The sequence below is a fragment of the Rhinichthys klamathensis genome, unplaced genomic scaffold (assembly GCF_029890125.1).
Source record: "Rhinichthys klamathensis goyatoka isolate OS25496 unplaced genomic scaffold, OSU_Roscu_1.1 h1tg000065l_1, whole genome shotgun sequence".
Taxonomy (NCBI): Eukaryota; Metazoa; Chordata; class Actinopteri; order Cypriniformes; family Leuciscidae; genus Rhinichthys; species Rhinichthys klamathensis.
The window spans coordinates 3,299,965-3,307,421 of NW_026606608.1; the positions used below are offsets into that span (position 1 = coordinate 3,299,965).

At 35.9% G+C, this 7,457-nt stretch overlaps 3 non-coding genes across 3 annotated transcripts; all 3 read right to left on the reverse strand.

Moving 5' to 3' along the window:
• Positions 1-4,122: 4,122 nt before the first annotated feature.
• Positions 4,123-4,241, reverse strand: LOC130084546 (5S ribosomal RNA). Its single transcript, XR_008806976.1, has one exon. It is a non-coding gene; the product is annotated as a 5S ribosomal RNA (ribosomal RNA).
• A 61-nt stretch (positions 4,242-4,302) lies between these two features.
• Positions 4,303-4,421, reverse strand: LOC130084587 (5S ribosomal RNA). The gene has a single exon (XR_008807014.1). It is a non-coding gene; the product is annotated as a 5S ribosomal RNA (ribosomal RNA).
• Positions 4,422-4,482: 61 nt separating this feature from the next.
• Positions 4,483-4,601, reverse strand: LOC130084555 (5S ribosomal RNA). Its single transcript, XR_008806985.1, has one exon. It is a non-coding gene; the product is annotated as a 5S ribosomal RNA (ribosomal RNA).
• Positions 4,602-7,457: the final 2,856 nt, after the last annotated feature.

A 7,457-nucleotide genomic window follows, 5' to 3' on the forward strand; every position in this document is an offset into this window, starting at 1 on the left:
TAAAATCGTGTTAAAAGCTATTCTTGCTGGTTTCCCCTCCCATAAAAAGTCAAGAAAACATTTCTTCAATCTCTTTTCTGTCCACAATGGCATCTCCGACACATATAAAACATACCATAACCTAGAAACCATTAAAACATTCAATATTAAAACCTTCCCTTTCAAGTTTAATGTTCTCAATTTCCAAAAATTTAACCTTCTCTCTATGTCTGTTACTAGTTGCTCCCATATTTCATCTCTTACTTTCCTCTCATTTTTCCCCATTAAAATTCCTAAAATCCTAATTTCTTCCACTTCCTTGAAATTAAAAACATCCCTTAAAACCATTGCTTTACCAAATCTCATATATACTGTCTTATCTTCATTTACTTTACTCCCAGATCCTTTACAATATTCTTCTACAATCTTCATAACTACTTTAACGCTCTCCTTTCCTTTTACTATGATCGTTGTGTCATCAGCATATTGAAAAACCTTCCCTTCAGCTTTGTTTTCCTCAATTTCAATTCCAATTATTTCCTCTTTTTGTTTTATTGCTAATCCTAACGGTTCCGATACAAGTGAATATAATAACGCTGAAAGCGGACATCCCTGTCTTATTGATCTTGTAATTTTAAAACATTCTGTTAAAAACCCATTACATTTTATTCTTGTTAAAGCGCCCTTATATAAAATCTTAATCCATTTGATAAAATCCCCCCCAAAACCAAACTTCTTTAAAACATCATATAAATACCCGTGTTCAACCCTATCAAAAGCTTTTTCAAAATCTAGACTAATTACGTAACCATCTTCCTTTTTTTCTTTCATGTACCATATTGTGTCTCTTATGCTCATTGTAATGTCCGCTATATCCCTTCCTTTTACTCCGTATGCTTGGTTTGTTTCAATTATACTTGGTATTACTTCCTTTAATCTGTTTGCTAAAACCTTTGCTAAAATCTTAAAATCTGTGTTCAGCATCGTGATCGGCATGTAATTTTTCAAATCTACTTTTTCTCCTTTCTTTTTATATATCAGTTTTGTTATCCCCATACCCATTCTCTCATTGACTACTTCTTTTTAAAAAATTTCTTTAAAAACTCCATTTAAAATCTTTGTTAAAATCTCTTTAAAACATATATAAAATTCACTTCCCAAACCATCCATTCCTGGACTTTTCTTTTTATTCAGCTGCTGTATTGCTCTTTCTATCTCTTCTTCTCTGATTGTTTGATCGCATTCTTTTTTATCTTCCTCGCTAATTTTTGCTTTTATCTGATTCAACAATTCCCTTTTTTCGTTTTCTTCTACACCCCTTGTACTAAAAAGATCTTCATAAAAAGTCCTTATTTCTTCTAAAATCTTTTCATTCCCTTCTACAATTTCCCCATTTTCCCCTCTAATCTCTTTTATCGTTTCAGCTTTCCCTTTCTTTTTTTCCAAATCAAAAAAGAACTTTGTGCATTTTTCTCCCTCTACCGTATATTTAGCTTTGCTTCTTAACCTCGCCCCCTCATATTCTTTTTCCTCTATTTCTTTCAATTTTTCCTCCATTTCCTTTATCTTTTGTATATCTTTATTTTCTTTATTCAATTCCACTTCCAAACTTTCCTTTATTTCTTTTTCTTTGTATCTTTTGCATTTGCGTATTATACTACAGTACTTAATCGAGAATTTTTTTATTAAAAACTTTACGTTCTCCCACCATATTCTCTTATCTTCTTCATACATTTCATTTTCCTTTTCTTTTTCTATAATTTCTTTAGCCTTTAAAACATAGTCTTCATTTTCTAAAATTTTTGTATTTAAAACCCATATTCCTGGCCCTCTTTGCACTTTATTCCAGTCCATTTTAAAAAATAAAAACTTGTGATCGCTAAAACTTGTGTATTCATACTTAATATTTTCGATAAAATTCTCCACATTCCTCGTACATAAAATAAAGTCGATTCTTGTTTGGCACACAAACTGCCCTACTATTTGTCTCCTTGAAAATTCGTTTTTCCTTTCATTTCTTTCTCTCCATACATCTATCATATTATTTTCTGCCATTAATGCTTTTAATTCTTTTCTCCCTGTATCAGTTTTAAAAACCATTCCTTCTGCCATGTCTTGTTTACTAAAAACCGTGTTAAAATCCCCCATCATTATTATTTCCTTATACTTCTTTAGAATTTTTCTTAAAACCTTAAAAAACTCTTTCTTTTCCTTCTCCTCAGTTGGTGCATGTACATTTACTAAAATCAATTCTCTTCCTTCATGTTTTGTCTCAACCACCATACATTTCCCCATTGTATCTTTGTATATAATTTTACTTGCTTTAAAAACATCATCCTTCATTAAAAAAGCAACACCTCTCCCAAACCTCCCATCTCCGTTATTGTATAAAATTCCTCCTTCCCATCTCTTTTTGTAATCATTCATCACATTTTCTCTCCAGTTTGTTTCTTGTAGCACAATAATGTCTTCTTTTTTACATATTTCTTTTACATTTTCAAATTTCTTCAAGTCCAAAAGTCCTCTCGCATTAAAAGTCACAACACTTAAAACCATTAAAAAGAAAAGGAATAAATATCTAAAACCCATCATTCTCAGTCTTTCTCCTCCAGATCCTTTAACGCCTCAAACCTATTTGAACATTTCACTTTTTTCCTTGCAGTTTCTATATTTGGCTTTACCTGTAGCGATCTTCTTCGTACTTGTCCTCTCTCCCCTTTTTCCTTCTCGTCCTCCATTCTTATTTCTCCTTCGCTGTCAGTTTCTTTATCTTGTTCTTCTCCTTTTTGTCCATCACTTGAAGATATGTCCATTGGTGTCACTTGAGTGTCCTCTTTTCTTATCTGTTCATCATCCTTTTCACTTTCTTTTTCTCCTTCTCCTTCCTGTCTGTTATTTGTTCCTTCCTCTGCCTCCGTTGGTTGCGATTCTTCCTCTTCCTGTCTTTCTTCACAATGTCCTTCTTCCTCGTTGTTTCCTTCATGCACCTGTCTGTCCACCTGTTCTTCCCTTCCTCCTACCTCTCGCTCCATCCCGCATTCACATTTATTTAAAATTTCTTGGCAATCCGGGCACCTGACAGCATTGCAGTCTCGTGCAAAATGTCCCCTTTCCTCACACTTATAGCACTTAAAGTCTGGGCAATCTTTCATTAGATGTCCTGGGCTCATACACAGCCGACAGGTCTTCACCTGGTTGCTGTGCATCACCCTAAAGTACTGTGGCCCTTCTGCTGTTTCCAGCTTTGTGCTATAAGGGAGTGATGCCACTTCTCTGGGGAACCTCACCTTCACAAACCTGGTGCCGTCTTCTACGTCAGTGCCCGGATAACACCTTCTTTTGATTTTAGATATGGGGGAAACCCCCCAACCTTCCAATTTGTCCAAAATGTCATTATCCTCCAGGTAGACAGGCAGGTGCATGAAGGAAACAACGTAATCTTTATTTTGCAGTTTCTTTACTTCACAGTCCACTCCCTTTATTGTCAATCCATCGATTAAAATGTCGCACATTTCTTCCTGTTCCAGTGTCAGTTCATATTCTTTGCCTTGTCTGGGTCTTACAGCCAACACCTTTCCACTTCCGATTTGTTCCGAAATTGCTTTGATTATATCCTCCGCTCTCACTCCACTCACATTCTCCGTACTCACGATCACTGTTGCCTCCTTTAAATATTTTCTTTCACCAAATCTTTTCCTTGCTCCTTGTTCCTTTCCATTTCCAGCTCCTTGTCGCTTCTCCAGTCCAGTGTCGTTTGCCGTGCGTGTTCCTCCAGCCAGTCCAGTGTCGTTTGCCATTCGTGTCTCTCCAGCCAGTTTCCGAGTCGATACCAGATAATCCGTCCATTGTGTAAAAAAAAAGATCAACCACCCTCCAGACAGCGATATGCTGCTGTTAGGTGGTTTTCCCAAAAAAATAAAAAAACAAAAAAACAAATAAACGAAAACAAATAAACGAACAATCAAACAAAAAAAATGAACAAAACAAAATGGAGGAGAGCCTTCCTCTCCCAACTACAGCCACGTCACTTCCTGTTGCTCACTAGCTCCCTCTAGCGTGCTCAAGGTGGTATGGCCGTAAGCGAAAACTGCTGCCAAAATCGGCCTATTTAAAAGGTTAGAACATTAGTGAAGTAAACTAAAAAGCTTACAGCACCTGGTATTCCCAGGCGGTCTCCCATCCAAGTACTAACCAGGCCCGACCCTGCTTAGCTTCCGAGATCAGACGAGATCGGGCGTGCTCAAGGTGGTATGGCCGTAAGCGAAAACTGCTGCCAAAATCGGCCTATTTAAAAGGTTAGAACATTAGTGAAGTAAACTAAAAAGCTTACAGCACCTGGTATTCCCAGGCGGTCTCCCATCCAAGTACTACCCAGGCCCGACCCTGCTTAGCTTCCGAGATCAGACGAGATCGGGCGTGCTCAAGGTGGTATGGCCGTAAGCGAAAACTGCTGCCAAAATCGGCCTATTTAAAAGGTTAGAACATTAGTGAAGTAAACTAAAAAGCTTACAGCACCTGGTATTCCCAGGCGGTCTCCCATCCAAGTACTAACCAGGCCCCACCCTGCTTAGCTTCCGAGATCAGACGAGATCGGGCGTGCTCAAGGTGGTATGGCCGTAAGCGAAAACTGCTGCCAAAATCGGGCTTTTTGAAGAAAAAATGAAGAGACACTTTCAGGGTTTCTGAAGAAACTCAGAGACCATTTCAGGCTGTTTGAAGAAACAAAGAGACTATGTCCAGCTTTTTGAAGAAGCTCAGTGACCAGGCCCGACCCTGCTTAGCTTCCGAGATCAGACGAGATCGGGCGTGCTTTTTTTATCTATTTTTTTATTATAAATTCCAACAATTTACAATCATTGATTTACATAAAACACATCATTATACTTTTTAAAACAAACATTACATTTCCATCTTGTTCAATCCTCTGGCAAGTAAAAGTTTTTTTATTTAAAAACACACATGACATCTTTGTTAAAAATTCCATAAAATTCCCCCATTTTGCTCTCCATTTTAAAATAATTGTACAATATTTCCACATAATCATCTACCATCGGTTTAAAAATCCCCCATAGATTTAAAACAACATCTCTGTTTTTTGCTATGTTCCTTCTTTTCCATATTGCTTTCTTCGCCAGAAGTAAGCACAAATTCACAAGCTTCTTATTTACATTTTTCTCTGCTATTCCCAACATAAAACATGTATCCCATTCAGCATCCACTTCTTTTCCTCTTAATTCTTTTATAAATTCTTTCAGTTCATTAACAAAAAAATTAAGCTTTTCACAATATAAAAACAAGTGTAAAATCCCTTCATCTTCCTTCTTACATACTTTACATTGTGCATTACTTTCTTTTTTCATTATACACAATCTCATTTCAGTATATATCACATTTTGTCTAATAAAATAATCCAAACATTCCAAATCTACATCTAACCAACTCCATGCTCTGTTTTTCCAGATATCTTTTTCTTCAATTCCCCTCAAATTCCTGAACCAAACCTCATTAGCCCCTGGTTTTTAAAAAAAAATTCTGCTTCTAAAAAACTCATAAAACATTTTCACAGTTCCCATATTAAGATCCACCTTCTTGTCTTTACATTTTAGATACACCATCATTTTGTTTTCTTTCCCATCATTATTGTTGATCTCCTCTAACCATTGTCCTGGGATTGCTTTTTTAACATCTTCATATCGTTTTTTTAAACTGATCACATGTCAGTCTTTCTTTTCCTCCTCCATCGCATCCTTTATCACTTGTAGTGGTAAAAATCCCTCCTTCCACTCCCGTAAAATATCCCTCACTTTTACAATGCCTGCTTGCAACCATTTCTTAAAATATATATCACGCTCATTTATCTTTATTTTGTCATTTAAAAACAAAGGTTGATTTAAAATCATTTCCCTCCCCTCTGGATTAAAATCCACCTCTGTCAAAAAAAGCCTCCAAGCATTTAAAACCTCTTTATAAAATTGTGGAATTCCCTCCATCATCCCAGCTTTTATCTTCATCCATAAAATGTTTTCCCCCAGATTAAAATTCCCACATTTATTTAAATAAAATACCATCAATTCCTTCCAATCAGCTCTATTATTATCATCCAAGTACTTCTTTACCACTTTTACCCTCATGCTTTTCATTTTCAGTTCCACATCCACTAGTCCCATCCCTCCCTCTTCCGGTTTTCCTATGAGCGTATAATACGCTACCCTTGAAGGCTTTTTATCCCATAAATATTCTAAAACAATCCTTTTTATTCTCTTAAAAACCCAGTTTGGTAATGACATCACTTGCAATTTATACCACATCTTTGATAACATTAAACTGTTTACAGTTAAAATTTTCCCTTTCAAACTTAAAAATCTATTTCTCCAAAAAATCAATCTTCTTTCCATTTCTCCCAATGTCTCTTCCCACATATTATCAATTGCTTCCTTCTCATTTTTTGCTACAATTGCCCCTAAAATCTTCATCTCTTGTACTTCCTTAAATTTAAAAACATCTGTTAAACTCTCTGTCCTTCCAAACTTCATATATATAGTTTTTTCCTCATTTATTTTTGCCCCTGAGCCTCCGCAATAACATTTAATTTTTCTCATCACTTCTTTTATGCTTTCCCTATTTTCCACCACAACTGTCGTATCATCTGCATATTGAAAAATTGTTTCTTCCTTCAAATTGTATCCCTTTTATCTCTTTGTCTCTCTTTATTAAAAGCCCTAGAGGTTCTGCCACCAAAGAATATAACTGTGCGGACAGTGGACATCCTTGTCTGATTGATCTTAAAACTTTAAAAGGTTGCGTTAAAAAACCATTACATTTTACTTTTGTTAAAATATCACTGTATAAAACTGAAATCCATTTGATAAAATTCTCTCCAAACCCAAATTGTTTTAAAATTCCCATTAAAAACCCCCGTTCCACTCTGTCAAAAGCCTTCTCAAAGTCCATACTTATTACATATGCGCTCTTTCCTTTTTCTTTTATATCCCACTATATCTCTTATACTGTTTGTGATATCCGCTATGTCCCTCCCCTTAACTCCGTAAGCCTGGTTAGTTTCAATTATATCTGGCATTATCTCTTTTAATCTGTTTGCTAAAACTTTAGCTAAAATTTTTAAATCTGTGTTTAACATTGTGATAGGCCTATTATTCTTCAATTCCGTTTTGTCTCCTTTTTTCTTATAAATGATTTTCATTAAAGGTAGGGTAGGTCGTTTTTGGTCTAAAAAACTTTTTCCCAAATTAGTTTAAACTTTCTATATATATCAATGCATAATTAAAATGTAAGTACTCTGATAAAAAGAGTATAAAAATCGAGTGACTCTAGACCGTTTAATCTGCACTAAACACAGCTCATTATTTCCTTCCGGGACGAAACAATGGATTGGCTTAGGCGACTGTCACTCTCTCGCAACCATGGCAACACCCCCGCTGCTACATGCGCTGCCCACATGCGCGCACTCGTTTGACTCG